Raw genomic sequence first — 17091 nt, forward strand, 5'->3', positions numbered from 1 at the left:
GAGGATGATGAAATGGAGTCAGATGATTGGAATCTAGTAAGTAAGAAAGGACAAGAAAAGAGAATGAGTGGGCGAAATGAAACGAGGTTGGAGTATAGCCAATCCAGTAAAAGAGGATTAGAAGAAAACAGCTCTGAGGAAGAGAGTAGGGTTGTCCGGAAAAAGATTGAAAGAGAGCAATATAAAGTAATTCTTAAATTTAGAAAGGAAGATGAACATGTTAACCTAAGTCCAGTAGCATTGTCTAGAGAACTGAAGAAAAAGTTAGGAGAAGTGGACACGGCTAAGATTTTGAGAGACGGAAGCCTGTTGGTGATATGTAAAACTGATGAGCAGAAAAACAAAGCTCTAAAAATTGAGAATGTATGTAAGAAAAAAGTGAATGAAAGAAAGATCTTGGGAGAAAAACGGCTGAAACAGGGAGTAATAACAGGCATTCCAGTTGAGGAGGATCTAGAAAGACTAAAACAAAGTATTTCTGGGGGTGAAGTAAGTAGAATAAAAAGGTTGCAAAAAACAATGAATGGGGAAAGAGTTGACAGTTTGTCAATTCTTTTGGAGTTTCAGGACTCTGTGCTTCCAGGAAAAATCAAAATTGGGTACATGAGTTTTGTAGTGAGGCCATATATTCCTCCCCCACTCCGCTGTTATAGATGTCAAAGATATGGACATATAGCAGCGGTGTGCAAAGGAAAACAAAGATGTCCTAAGTGTGGAGGTGATCATAGATTTGAAAATTGTGAAGAGAGTGCACAGGACAAGTGCTGTAATTGTGGTGGGCAACATCGGGTAACATACAATGGACGTAAGAAAGAGAGCCGTGGAAATTGAGCAAGTAAAAGTTGTAAATAACCTAAGCTATGCAGAAGCAATAAAGAAGGTACAAGAGCAAAGGAGAAGTGATGATACTGGCAAAGACATGTCAAGTCAAGAGATTGGGCGAACAGAAGAAAGTGGTACAACGCTGACAGTGGATAGACTAATTTTGTTTGTGGCATATGTAATTAATTGCACGGACCAAGTTAGACAAAAAACAGAGAAAATAAAAATAATTGTGAAGGGAGCTGAAAAGTTTTTGGGTATAAACAATATATCCTGGGAAAACATCAATAAAAGACTGGAAGGAGATGGGAAGTCAGGAGGTGCAGGTGACAAGACAACTTGAATATTGTGCAATGGAATGCAAGAAGCTTGTTAGCGAATGGTCAAGAGTTTAAAGGTTTTATAAAAGAGCTTAGAAAGAAACCAGAAATCGTATGCATACAGGAAACCTGGCTTAAGCCAGTGTTGGATTTTAATATTAAAGGGTATGATTGTGTACGTAGAGATAGAGAGGAAGATATTGGGGGAGGGTGTATAATATTTGTAAAACAAGGAGTACAGTATAGTGTTATAGGAAAAGGAATAATGTTGGAGTTTATAGTAATAGAAATTTTAGGGGAAAAAGGAAATGTTAAAATTCTAAATTTTTATAATCCTTGTAAAAGACTATCACTAGAGGTGTTGGGTGAACTAATTGTACACTTAGAAGGAAAAGTTATATGTTGCGGAGATTTTAATGCTCATAGCACACTATGGGACAATTGCAATGATGGAAACGGAATAGTGATTGAAGAATTAATGGAGTTAAAGGAATTAGTATGTTTAAATGATGGTGGGGGAACAAGGGTTAATGTGAGAACATGAGTAGAATCAGCTATTGACCTTACACTTGTGTCAAGTTCACTAGCGGGTATATGCGTATGGGAGGTGATTAGAGAAACAACTATAGGGAGTGATCATTACCCTATAACAATTGAGGTAAATCTAAGTTTAGAAAAATGTGATACAAGAGGAGTAGACAAATGGTTCTTTGAAAATGCAGATTGGGAGAAATTTAGGAGTATAAGTGAACAAGAAATGAAAAACATTAAAGTTAAAGAAGGGATTGATGAGGTTAATAATGATATTTGTAATGCTATATTGATATCAGCAAGTCAGTCTATTCCAAGGAAGGGAGGTAGGAAAAAAAAGAAGATTGTGCCATGGTGGACAAAAGAGTGTGATAAGGTAATTAAATCTCGAAATAAAGCTTTTAAAATGTTAAAAAAGAATCATAGTTTTCAGAACTTCATTGAATATAAAAAGATGCAAGCAAATGTTAGGAGAATCGTAAAAAATACAAAAAAAGACTATTGGAGGAGGTTTTGTAACACAGTGGGAAGGGAAACTGAGATTGGGCAAGTATGGAATATGATAAAAAGAATGAATGGGATAAAAAGAGAATTTGGGTATCCAGTATTAAAAGATGGTGATACAATAGCAATAAAAGATGAAGAGAAAGCAGAAATGCTTGCAAAAAGTTTTGTTAAAATACATAAATCAGATAATAGTAGTAAGGAGGGTAAAAGAGGAAGGGAAAGGACATTGGAACAGTTTAAAGATTTAATACAGAATGAGGAATTTAATAATGAACAATTAAATATGATATTTACAAAGGCAGAGTTAAATCGAGCTCTTAGAAAAACCAAGAATTCAGCTCCAGGTATAGATCAGATTTGCTATTTAATGCTAAGACATCTCAGTGAAGTATCTAAGGAAGTTTTATTAAATGTGTACAATAAATCATGGGAAGAAGGAAAATTACCACAAAGGTGGAAGGAGGCGGTGATAGTACCAATACGTAAACCGGGGAAGGATGGTACAAATCCAGGAAATTATAGACCTATTGCGTTGACATCTAATATTGGTAAAATAATGGAAAAAATGGTGAATGAAAGGTTAACGTATCATGTAGAAATGAATAAATTCTTATCCAAATATCAGAGTGGTTTTAGGAAAGGGAGAAATACAATGGATCCGGCGGTGTGTTTAGAACATGAGATAAGAAAAGCACAAATAAATAGAGAAAGTGTAGTGGCTGTCTTTTTCGACATAGAGAAAGCTTATGACATGATGTGGAAAGAAGGGTTGTTAATTGAACTGTATAAGTTAGGTATCAAAGGTCAAATGTTTAGATGGATCAAGGATTTTTTATCAGACAGAACACTAAAAGTGAGAATAAAAAAAACAGTTATTCAGAAAAATTCACAATTGAAAATGGTACTCCACAAGGAAGTATAATAAGTCCTTTATTATTTTCCATTATGATAAATGATGTGTTTGAAGATTTGGATAATGGGCTGGGCCTCTCACTCTTCGCTGATGATGGGGCAATCTGGAAAAGGGGAAGGAATATTGATTTTATTGTGAAAAAATTACAGGAGGCTATTACAATAGTTGAAGAATGGTCATATAAATGGGGTTTTAAATTCTCAGTTGATGAAACAAAAATAATGTTGTTTACAAGGAAGAAAGTGGGAAGTGAGGTGAAACTAAAATTATATAATCAAGAACTGGAAAGAGTAAAATATTTTAAGTTTTTGGGGATATGGTTTGATGAAAGAGTTACGTGGGCGGTGCATATTCAGAATATAATAAATAAATGTAAGAAAATAATAAATACAATGAGATGTTTAGTTGGTAGTGAGTGGGGAGCAGATAGGATGGCATTAAAGGCCATGTATAATGGATTGATTAGATCTGTGTTAGATTATGGGTGTGTGGTTTATGGATCAGCTGCAGAAACATCTCTTAAAAAGTTAGATAATATACAGATAATATACAGGCAAACAGGTCCTAGGCAACGGGTCAGACTAAGAGCGGTTCAGAACCCCCTTATGAGAAGACTAAATCTAAGGACCGTGACGTCGCCCGGTATGGCGCAGCCGGGGCCCCACCCTGGAGCCAGGCCCAGGGTTGGGGCTCGTATGCGAGCGCCTGGTGGCCGGGCCTCGCCCCACGGGGTCCGGCCGGGCTCAGCCCGAAGGAGCGACGTGGGGCCGCCTTCCCGTGGGCTCACCACCTACAGGAGGGACCGTAAGGGGCCGGTGCTTAGACAATCGGGCGGCAGTCGAAGGCGGGGGCCTCGACAGCCCGATCCCTGGACACGGAAACTAGCTCTAGGAACGTGGAACGTCACCTCACTGGCGGGGAAGGAGCCCGAGATTGTGCGTGAGGTTGAGAGGTTCCGACTAGCGATAGTCGGGCTCACCTCTACGCACAGCTTGGGCTCTGGAACCACACTCCTCGAGAGAGGATGGACTCTTCACCACTCTGGAGTTGCCCATGGTGAGAGGCGGCGGGCTGGTGTGGGTTTGCTTATAGCCCCCCAGCTCAGCTGCCATGTGTTGGAGTTTACCCCGGTGAACGAGAGGGTCGCTTCCCTGCGCCTTCGGGTCGGGGATAGGTCTCTCACTGTCGTTTGTGCCTACGGGCCGAACGGCAGTGCAGAGTACCCGGCCTTCTTGGAGTCTCTGGGAGGGGTGCTGGAAAGTGCTCCGACTGGGGACTCCGTCGTTTTACTGGGGGACTTCAACGCCCACGTGGGCAACGACAGTGACACCTGGAGGGGCGTGATTGGGAGGAACGGCCCCCCTGATCTGAACCCGAGCGGTGTTCAGTTATTGGACTTCTGTGCTAGTTACAGCTTGTCCATAACGAACACCATGTTCAAGCATAAGGGTGTCCATCAGTACACGTGGCACCAGGACACCCTAGGCCGTAGGTCGATGATCGACTTTGTGGTCGTTTCATCTGACCTCCGGCCGTATGTCTTGGACACTCGGGTGAAGAGAGGGGCGGAGCTGTCAACCGATCACCACCTGGTGGTGAGTTGGATCCGATGGCGGGGGAGGAAGCTGGACAGACTCGGCAGACCCAAACGTACTGTGAGGGTCTGCTGGGAACGTTTGGCCGAGTCTCATGTCAGAGAGATCTTCAACTCCCACCTCCGGCAGAGCTTCGACCGGATCCCGAGGGAGGCTGGAGATATTGAGTCCGAGTGGACCATGTTCTCCACCTCCATTGTCGAAGCGGCCGCTCGGAGCTGTGGCTGTAAGGTTTCCGGTGCCTGTCGAGGTGGCAATCCCCGAACCCGGTGGTGGACAGCGGAAGTAAGGGATGCCGTCAAGCTGAAGAAGGAGTCCTATCGGGCCTGGTTGGCTTGTGGTACTCCTGAGGCAGCTGACAGGTACCGGCAGGCCAAGCGGACTACAGCACGGGTGGTTGTGGAGGCAAAAACTCGGGCCTGGGAGGAGTTCGGTGAGGCCATGGAGAAGGACTATCGGTCAGCCTCGAAGAGATTCTGGCAAACCGTCCGGCGCCTCAGGAGAGGGAAGCAGTGCCCTACCAATGCTGTTTACAGTAAAGGTGGGGAGCTGTTGACCTCAACTGGGGATGTCGTTGGACGGTGGAAGGAATACTTCGAGGATCTCCTCAATCCCGCTGTCACGTCTTCCATTGAGGAAGCAGAGGCTGAGGGCTCAGATGTGGACTCGTCAATCACCCAAGCTGAAGTCACCGAGGTAGTCAAGAAACTCCTCGGTGGCAAGGCACCGGGGGTGGATGAGATCCGCCCTGAGTACCTCAAGTCTCTGGATGTTGTGGGGCTGTCTTGGCTGACACGCCTCTGCAGCATCGCGTGGCAGTCGGGGACGGTGCCTCTGGAATGGCAGACCGGGGTGGTGGTCCCTCTTTTTAAGACGGGGGACCGGAGGGTGTGTTCCAACTACAGGGGGATCACACTTCTCAGCCTCCCTGGGAAAGTCTATGCCAGGGTACTGGAGAGGAGAATCCGGCCGATAGTAGAACCTCGGATTCAGGAGGAACAGTGTGGTTTTCGTCCAGGCCGTGGAACACTGGACCAGCTCTATACCCTCTACAGGGTGCTGGAGGGTTCATGGGAGTTTGCCCAACCAGTCCACATGTGCTTTGTAGATTTGGAGAAGGCATTCGACTGTGTCCCTCGCGGCGGCCTGTGGAGGGTGCTCCGGGAGTATGGGGTCCGGGGCCCTTTGCTAAGGGCTATCCGGTCCCTGTACGACCGGAGCAGGAGCTTGGTTCGTATTGCCAGCAGTAAGTCAGACTTGTTCCCGGTGCGTGTTGGACTCCGGCAGGGCTGCCCTTTGTCGCCGGTTCTGTTCATGATTTTTATGGACAGAATTTCTAGGCGCAGCCAGGGGCCGGAGGGGGTCAGGTTTGGTGACGACACGATTTCGTCTCTGCTCTTTGCGGATGATGTTGTCGTGTTGGCCTCATCAAGCCAGGACCTTCAGCATGCACTGGGACGGTTTGCAGCCGAGTGTGAAGCGGCTGGGATGAGAATCAGCACCTCCAAATCCGAGGCCATGGTCCTCAGTCGGAAAAGGGTGGCTTGCCCACTCCAGGTTGGTGGAGAGTTCCTGCCTCAAGTGGAGGAGTTTAAGTATCTTGGGGTCTTGTTCACGAGTGAGGGAAGGATGGAACGGGAGATTGACAGACGGATCGGTGTAGCTTCTGCAGTAATGCGGTCGATGTACCGGTCTGTCGTGGTGAAGAAAGAGCTGAGCCGCAAGGCGAAGCTCTCGATTTACCGGTCAATCTACGTTCCTACTCTCACCTATGGTCATGAGCTTTGGGTCATGACCGAAAGGACAAGATCCCGGATACAGGCGGCCGAAATGAGCTTTCTCCGCAGGGTGGCTGGGCGATCCCTTAGAGATAGGGTGAGAAGCTCAGTCACCCGGGAGGAGCTCAGAGTAGAGCCGCTGCTCCTCCACATCGAGAGGGGTCAGCTGAGGTGGCTCGGGCATCTGTTCCGGATGCCTCCTGGACGCCTTCCCGGGAAGGTGTTCCGGGCGCGTCCCACTGGGAGGAGACCCCGGGGAAGACCTAGGACACGCTGGAGAGACTATGTCTCCCGGCTGGCCTGGGAACGGCTCGGTGTCCCCCCAGAAGAGCTGGAGGAAGTCTCTAGGGAGAGGGAAGTCTGGGGTTCTCTGCTTAGACTGCTGCCCCCGCGACCCGGCCCCGGATAAGCGGAAGAAGATGGATGGATGGATAATATACAGAATCAGGTATTTAGACTATGTACAGGAGCTATAAAAACTACTCCAATTACAGCACTACAGGTGGAAATGGGGGAAATGTCTTTGGAAATGAGAAGGGTACAGCTATCATTGAATTACTGGGTTAATTTACAAGGCCATAGTCAAGAGCATCCTACACTAGACACGTTAAAGCCATGTTGGGAGAAAGAGAGGAGGAAAACTAAAAGTTTTGGATGGACTGTGATACAGAAAGCCACAGAACTTAAAATTAATCAATTAAATGTTAGTCCTACTGTTCCATTACCAGTAATAAAACCTTGGGTACTTCAGATGCTATAGTTGATTTTACATTGTTAGAACAGAGAAACAAGGGTGAGGAATGTAATTCATATAATGTACAGACATATATTAATGAGTACTACAGTTATGTTCAGATATACACAGATGCATCAAAGAGTTCAGACAACAAGATAGGAGTAGCATTTACTGTCCCAGAGTTTCATTTATCAATAAGGAAAAGGATCAGTGATGAGCTATCTGTTTATACAGGGGAAATGGTTGCATTATTATTAGCAATACAGTGGATAGAAGAAATAAGACCTGTGAAATCAGTTATATGTTCAGACTCATGTTCATCATTGGCTAATTTACAATACAGTCATTCAGAAAGTAGACCAGATATTTTAATGGAGATAATGCAAACAATATACAGAATTCAAATGATGGGGATTACAGTAGTATTTTTGTGGGTGCCTGCACATGTTGGTGTCCAAGGAAATGAAATTGCAGATAAAGAAGCAAAAGAAGCAGTTAAAAACAATGACATTAATTTAATTGTAAATTTAAGTAAGAATGAAATAAAGAGTATTATCAAGAAGAGACTAAAGGAAAGGTGGCAAAAACAGTGGGGCAAGGAGAAAAAAGGTCGGTGGTTCTATAGAATTCAAAGGAAAGTGGGAGAGATGAGAATTGCAGGGAAAAACAGGAGAGAAGAAATTGTAATATCAAAGATGAGATTTGGACACACAAGATTAAATAGTACACTTTATAAAATGGGTAAACATGATACGGGAAGATGTGATTATTGTGGGCAAGAGGAAACAGTAGAGCATGTTTTAATGCATTGTCAGAAATATGAGAATGAAAGAAGGTTGTTAATTCATAATTTAAAAAAAATAAAAATGCAATTTATACCAAAGTATATTCTGCAAAAAAACTCGAGAAATGAATGTTATAATTTTATTCTTCAGTTTCTTGTGGAATCTAATCTGTGGGAGAGAATTAAAAAAAAAAAAAAAAAAAAAAAAAAAAAAAGTCATCTTGATCCACACTCCATACCAGTTGGTGGCGGAAATACACCATTGTGTTCTGTGTCAACCGCCAATAAAATCCAAGAAGAAGAAGAAGCAGCCATTTTTTCCGTTCTGTGCAGCAGAGAGATCGTGAGTTTCTTTAAACTGTTTCTTTTCGTTGTATAATGCCCTGGAGAAGCTTTGCTTGTAACTTTATCATTTCTATTTGCTATTTTATATACTTTGTGGTTGGATCATGTTCATATTTATATATATTGAAAGCATGTTAACAGTTTCAGGTGCATTATGTGTACATTCAAAGGATCGCCATGTGATAACATAACAACTACCGTAATTTAGCGATGTTAATGTAAAATTGAAGAACGAGTTTGTTTGTTTGTGTAAAGTAAGCATTTTTGTATTTATTTTGTAGTTTCACAAAAAGAATGTAACAGAGATTGAGAGAAACAACTTGATTGCACTCAACAAAGTCAAGTAAAAAGGCATTGAAGCCTCTTCATCTCTTTACAATGTTTGGCTATCTGTATATGCATGCTCAATGCACACGCATGCAGAGGACAGAATATTCAACATTTCTTACATTATCACAGTTTATTTGCTCTAGTTTATAAAATGGTAATAAAATATGACAAGAACTCAGAGTTGAACTGTCAGAACAAATTAATCTTGATAATGTCAGATAACTTTGATAGAAAGATATGTAATGGATTACAATCAACCAAAACTTCAGACAACTCTTATTTGCACAACTATCAAAACTTTGTTGAACAATTACCAAGCAATGCTTAATTTTGTTCAGTCTGTGGTGTGAAAAGTTTGCATTAGCAATTAAGAAAAAAAAGAACACGTAAGCAAACATGGTGAGGTCAAAGTGTCTGAATAATTTTTGGTCCCATTTTTTTTCTATCAATTTCACTAGTAGTCCAATGTATGAAGATTTTTTGGGTATAATATGTCACAGCTTGCTTTATTTTGCTATACTATCTTACCTAAATTAATTATAGTGTCCTACACCTACTATTAAAACTTAAAAAATAATAATTTCTTTAATTTTCTTGGATTAACATTACAGCAGCTAGTAGCTAAATTAGGCGCGGTCACTTTAAGAGAGGATGAAGCATCCAATATAATACACAGCCGATATTTTTCTCAACTGTTTACTTTCACTTAAGACATAACCGACAGTTTTTTCGAACATACTTTCCAAGACGGGTATTTTGACTTATTTTGTATGTTTTTGTCGGTACAAGAGCAAATTATGTGTTAAAAAAGTGTTTTGAGACACCTCTCTCTGCATGAGCCCTGAACACCAGAACACTACGGTGCTAAAATGGGCTTCTTCACATCCTTTTCGGGGTTGTTTAAACTGCGATTTGTATTTGTTCATTCAGGTGCAGGAGGAAGTTCGAGGAGAACTTCGCAAATGTGAGCTCGGTTTAGTGTCGCTGTCTGTCAGACCCGGCTCTGAGACTGTGAGATGCGTGCGCACCGAACACAGCGCGCGAGTTGAGATTTTCCACGTCTTGTGTTTGAATGATTTAATCTCTTTTGAATGTTTAAATTGGGAAGTGGTCAGGCTTAAAAAATGAAAATGATAAGCTTTCCTGACGACAGGATAGCAACTTTGTTGTTTGCAATACAATTTCCCATTGCCAACCAACTAAGTTGCTAACAGGTTAGCAACTATGCTTTTGGGAAACGCACGCCTGATTTTTTTTTTAGTCTAGCCTCAGCCAGACGGTTGAGATCGCCGGGGGCCCCCCCTCGGCCGTCGGCCCCTATAATCGTCACCACCTTTCACCCCACTTGCGACGGCCCTGCACTGAACCGAGCTCTTTTCTGTGAAGTTCTCCTCAAAGTCCCTCCTGCACCTGAACGAACAAATACCAATCGCAGTTTGAACAAACAAAAAGATGTGAAAGAGCCCAATTCAGTACCACAGTGTTCAGGGCTCACGCAGAGAGAGGCAAACGCTTTAACACAGAGTTTGCCTTTGACTTTGATATGTATATTTTACTAGTAGGTACAGGACACTAATGCATTTATGTAAGTGAGTATAGCAAATTTAAGCGAACTGTGATATATTATACCCAAAGAATCTTCATACAGTGAATTACTAGTGAAACAGATAGATATACATTTTTCATCTCTCTATCTATTTATAAAATTGGGACCAAAAATTATTCAGCACCTTATAAAGCACCATGCATTGCTAATGTGTTGTTTAATTTATTTATTTATTTTTTCTGAATTGCTAATGCAACCTTTTCACACCACAGTCTGAACAAAATGAAGCATTGCTTGGTAATTGGTCAACAAAGTATTGATGGTTGTATAAATATTGTCATAATAACAATTGTCTGTAGTTTTGGTTTATTGTAATCCATTAAATACATTTCTATCAAAGTTATGACATTATCAAGACAAATTTGTTTTTGTTATATTTTATTACTATTTTAGAAGCAATAGCAAATAAACTGTAATAATGTGAGAAATGTTGATAAATTTTGGTTTGATTGTATATTTCATTTTTACATTAAAGACTATACAGTGCTATTTTACATTTAATTATTCGGTTTCTGTACCTGGACACCTACAAACTTGACTTAAACATTGTGTAAATAGCACAAATAAATAAAAATAAACAAACATACAAATTAAACAATTTCAAACAGGGTCCACTGTTACAACCTTCAGTGGGGCCCCGCAAACCCCAGCTACGGCCCTGTATATATATATTTTTTTTCCTATAAATTTTTTTATGAATATAAAAACATAAAAACTGAATATACAAATATTAAATCCAATTATTTGGTAATAATATGAAGAGAAATCTATAAACATTTTTTAGGCTAGTCATTTTTAATTGGGAACACCTTAAGTGTAACAAGGTGGGGGTAAAAAAATAAATAAAAATAAAAAAATAAATAAATAAAAAAGTACAACAAGTACATTACCTAGCATTTTCGGGAAAACAAAAACAAAAAATTGGGTTCCAGAAATGACTGGAACACAACATGAAGGTTAAAATATCATTACTGTTCCAGTAAAATATGCAACTATATGAAACTTGATGATCAACAACGAAAGTTGTATGTTGTAGTTTAAATTATTGCACTCATTTGTTCTCTGATTATATCTGATAAAAGAAAAGAGATTGCAAAGCCTAAGAACTTAATCTGAAGAAAAACAGTTAATCTGTCCACAAAAGAAAACAGATGTTTTAAAAGTGCTGTTTGTGCTTTACAGCAACAAATAATGTATGTTAATTACACGGGGAAGTCGTGGCCTAGTGGTTAGAGAGTTTGACTAGGGTTGTGGGTTCTTGTCTCGGGCCAGCAATACCATGACTGAGGTCATGTCACCTTTTAAGCCTCCATATGAGTCTCATCAAGCTCCTCTGTGGCCATAATCAACGTTCTCACCATCAAGTTTTCCTCCAGTCCAGAGATCAGCACAGTCCTAATCTAAACTGTGATGTGGGAAGCGCTTCAACTGGTCCAGAGTCAGAGCTTTAGACATCATCTTTTAATATTTTAATTCAGACATCACCTCCAAAGGGTTGGAAAGCTCAGCACTCTCCGATACAGTATCCAAACCCATGAACAGCTGGCCTACTGACGCCATCTTTGACACCGGGGAACCAAGAGACAGAGTGCATTGTGGGTAATTAATGAACCGTGTTAGAAAAAAGGCATTTTTGCTGTGCGTGGCGAGAGCTACATTCATCAACTCAGAAACAGAGGAAGCATATGCAGGAATGTGTTGCAGACACAGACAGTCCTAATTAGCACATGGCACATGATGTATCAGGATGATGGGCAGAGTGCAGCTTGACTAGTTTGCGGTTAGTTCGCTTCTCTGTCTGCGGTCGTACATCATCAACGTGAGCCAGACGCTGCTGTCTGCCTGCAAGCCTCACGATCCACTGACTCGCATATGACGTCAACGAGCTGAATCCTGATCCACCCAGAGCCCTGGAGTATAGCAGAAAGGAGCATGAGCTGTGCTATTTTTAGGGCTGCGTCCTCATGTTAAGAAAAGTTAATTCCACTTTTTAAAATGCAGCGATCATGCCACAAGACACAGAAAATAGAGCTTGAAACATAATTATATTACATCCCCAGAGCTGGGTAGATTGCATTTATTTACTTTTAGTCATTTAGCAGACATTTTTAATCGAAGTGATTTACTGATGAGGAAAATAGAAGCAATTAAAACTAACAAACAGCAACAATATGTAAGTGCAAATGACAAGTCTCTGTTAGCCTAACACAGAACATGTAGCAAGAACGGTAAACACTATTAACAGCAATGATTATATGTTGTGTTCAAACTTACATCAAAATTTGGTATTTTGTATGTTGTTTCAGAGTTGGCATCATCTGAGGTCCTCTGAGGGGTTGGCATCATCCCTTCACAGGTGTTCGGTCACCTCAGATCTTTGTAAGGGTTGGGTCTTTTACACTTTTAACACCCTCTTTTAGCTTAGCTAAAGTTAAAGCTAAAGTTTCATCTGGTCTTGTTGAATATAGTTGAGTATCATCAGCATATCAGTGGAAACTGTATTCTAACTACAGTACAGACCAAAAGTTTGAACACACCTTCTCATTCAGAGAGTTTTCTTTATTTTCATGAGTATGAAAATTGTAGAGTCACACTGAAGGCATCAAAACTATGAATTAACACATGTGGAATTATATACATAACAAAAAAGTGTGAAACAACTGAAAATATGTCATATTGTAGGTTCTTCAAAGTAGCCACCTTTTGCTTTGATTACTGCTTTGCACAATCTTGGCGTTCTCTTGATGAGCTTCAAGAGGTAGTCACCTGAAATGGTCTTCCAACAGTCTTGAAGGAGTTCCCCGAGAGATGCTTAGCACTTGTTGGCCCTTTTGCCTTCTGTCTGCGGTCCAGCTCACCCCTAAACCATCTCGATTGGGTTCAGGTCCGGTGACTGTGGAGGCCAGGTCATCTGGCGCAGCACCCCATCACTCTCCTTCTTGGTCAAATAGCCCTTGATGCCTTCAGTGTGACTCTCCATTTTTCATAGTCATGAAAATAAAGAAAACTCTTTGAATGAGAAGGTGTGTCCAAACGTTTGGTCTGTAGTGTATATACAGTACAATCCTGTATTTTCTAATAATTTTACCAAGGACCAACATGTATATGGAAAATAGCAGAGGGCCTAGGACAGATCGTTGTGGCACTCCATACTTTACTCTCGCTTACTGAGATGATTCCCTATTTAAATAGACAAAGATTACATAATCCAGATTGCAATCAAATGTAATCAGTTACTACCAAGCTCTGTACTGTACATCCCCGCACTGCATTCATTTGGTGTTCAAATAAAACAGCCAATGGAAAGTCTCCAGCAGCAGATTTTTGAGTTAGAAGTTGTTGCAATGTGGCTCTAGCATGACACAGGCCTAATAACTACAGAGACCAATAACTACAGCTCTTCCTTTTTTTTTACACAAATTTTTCATATTTCTACAAATATATAAAGTTGATCTGATTTCAGGTAAAAAACCATAGACACCGTAATAAAGACAGACTGTCTTTAAGCAACGGACCATTGAAAAAAAAAAAAAAAACATTATAAAAACACTGAAATCAGGGGATGTTGGCAGTTTAATACTGTACATGTTCTGAATCACTGGTTCAAAACAAAGGATTAGCCAAAATTGCCCATCACTAGTGGACGGTGTTGGGTAGATTATTTGTCACTGATTCAAAATTACAAAAAGCATGGTAATATAATCAGACTAATTTTTGATTGCTTTTAGATTACTTTTCACCCAATTTAGGATAGTCTTGTACCATCTTGAACAAGTGCTGTGTGTTTTCTACCTATGAAACTAGAAGAAAACATATAAAACCCAATTTCCCGTACAGATATGTGGGTGATGTAAGTGCTGGTGGTGATGGTGAAGAAGGTGACAGTGTGTTTGTGTGATTACTGAGCTATAATAATTAAAATAGGTCTTAATGACACAGGCTGAGATGATTCCCCGCTGACTTGCACAGGATAAATATTTAATTATTCACTCTAATTATAATGAGAATCCAGTGTGCCAACCACTTACTCGTCCTGCTTCAAACAGGGATCTGTTAACCTATAGGTTGTGTTCTAGAGGAGATAACACCGATCAAATGATGTCCTACTGATGCAGAGTTTTGCATTTGCCATTACACTGAGTGGATGAAGGAGAGCTGGTCTTCCTGATCATCTCACTGTGCATAAATATAAGTGTAGCAGAGCCCAAATTAGCATTTATATCAAAGTGAAGTCAGATTCTGTATGGAAGGAGGAACAACAGTCTTTAAGACCCTCATTAAGTGTCATTTACAACAGCAACAAGTCAGAGAAAAACATTATTATAGCTTTAATTCAGAATACTGATATAGTTCATTAATGGTTCTTCTTGTGAAAAAAGTGTACATTAGCATATTACAAATGTACAAGGACATGGCATGTTTAATGCAATTAGGCTAGTTGAAATTTAGAGTGTTTTTGACATACACATATGACTTCAGTACAACTTTATATGTAATTTCATAATTACTTCTATTGTACAGAAATTCAATGCATCTTGCTTTCGTGCTTACATATTACATGTCATAAGACACGATGCATATAATGATTAAACAAGCTTTATAGCCACACACACAAACGCGCGCGCACGCATTCACGCACGCACGCACGCATACACGCACGCACACATCTATCTATCTATCTATCTATCTATCTATCTATCTATCTATCTATCTATCTAATTGAACATTTTTGACTAAATAAGTTGTATTGATTGGTGCAGGTCTGTGGAGCTAACGATGGAGCTAATGATGAGCTAACATGGCGGCGACGGCGGTGTATCGCATCTTGGCAGGTGCAGCGACTCCCTCGATTTTTCTACTAGCCGGCCGTTTTCTTTGTTTTAAAGCATACTTGTCAGAGGCCATATTAAATTTTCTAAGCAGAGCTAAAAAAACTTTTAAATGAGCAACTGGAATATTCAATTCAATTCAAGTTTATTTGTATAGCGCTTTTTACAATACAAATCGTTACAAAGCAACTTTACAAAAAAATTATGTTTCTACAATATTTAGTAGTAGCTAGTAGTTTGTGCACGTTTGACAGGATTTTATAAAAATAAAAATAATAATAATAATACAAGACGTAGTCAGCTAGATGATGAACTATCAATATTATTAATTAATAGTAATTCTAGGATGCAGTCACACATGTAGCAATAATTGTTAGTTCAGTTTGTTGATTCAAGGTTAGGATCATCTGGGGTCCTCTGAGGGTCAGCATCATCTCTTCTCAGGTGTTCTGGATCCAGACTGGAGCTTGTGTAAATCCTAAAACATAGAAACAAAATAGAGACATCATTAGCATAGCTGCTGATCCAACAAAGTAAAATTAGTTTAACCCAAGCTAAAGAATAAAAATGCAGATGCAACTACACTCACAATTTAAGAGATACATTATTCGAATGCTTGGCGAAAGAGATGCGTTTTTAATCTAGATTTAAACAGAGAAAGTGTGTCTGAACCCCGAACATTATCAGGAAGGCTATTCCAGAGTTTGGGAGCCAAATGTGAAAAAGCTCTACCTCCTTTAGTGGACTTTGCTATCCTAGGAACTACCAAAAGTCCAGCGTTTTGTGACCTTAGGGTGCGTGATGGGTTGTAGAGTGGTAGAAGGCTAGTTAGGTACGCAGGAGCTAAACCATTTAGGGCCTTATAGGTAAGTAATGATAATTTGTAACTGATACGGAACTTAATAGGTAGTCAGTGCAGAGACTGTAAAATTGGGGTAATATGATCATATTTTCTTGACCTGGTAAGGACTCTAGCTGCTGCATTTTGGACTACCTGTAGCTTGTTTATTGACGAAGCAGGACAACCACCTAGAAGTCCATTACAATAGTCCAGTCTAGAGGTCATGAAAGCATGAACTAGCTTTTCTGCATCAGAAACAGATAACATGTTTCGTAGCTTGGCAATGTTTCTAAGATGGAAGAATGCGGTTTTTGTAACATTGGAAATATGATTTTCAAAAGACAAATTGCTGTCCAATATAACACCCAGATTTCTGACTGTAGAGGAAGTAACAGTACATCCGTCTAGTTGCAGATTGTAATCTACAAGATTCTGTGTGGTGTTTTTTGGTCCAATAATTAATATCTCTGTCTTATCCGAATTTAATTGGAGAAAATTATTTGTCATCCAATCTTTTACATTTTTAACACACTCTGTTAGTTTAGATAATTGGGAAGTTTCATCTGGTCTTGTTGAGATATATAGCTGAGTATCATCAGCATAACAGTGGAAGCTAATTCCGTATTTTCTAATAATATTACCAAGGGGCAACATGTATATTGAAAATAGAAGGGGACCTAGGACGGATCCTTGTGGCACTCCATATTTTACTGGTGATAAATGAGATGACACCCCATTTAAGTAAACAAAATGGTAGCGATCGGACAGGTAGGATCTAAACCATCTTAGAGCCTGCCCTTGAATACCTGTATAGTTTTGTAATCGATCTATGAGTATGTCATGATCTATGGTGTCGAACGCAGCACTAAGATCAAGTAAGACTAGAAATGAGATGCAGCCTTGATCTGACGCAAGAAGCAGGTAATTTGTAATTTTAACAAGTGCAGTTTCTGTGCTATGGTGGGGCCTAAAACCTGACTGAAATTCTTCATACAGATCATTTTTATGCAGGAAGGTGCTCAATTGAGCAGACACAACTTTTTCTAAAATTTTAGACATAAATGGAAGATTTGAAATAGGCCTATAATTTGCCAGTACACTAGGATCTAGTTTTGGTTTCTTAATAAGAGGCTTGATAACCGCCAGCTTGAATG

The sequence above is a fragment of the Carassius carassius genome, chromosome 23 (genome assembly GCF_963082965.1).
Source record: "Carassius carassius chromosome 23, fCarCar2.1, whole genome shotgun sequence".
In the NCBI taxonomy this organism is placed as follows: Eukaryota; Metazoa; Chordata; class Actinopteri; order Cypriniformes; family Cyprinidae; genus Carassius; species Carassius carassius.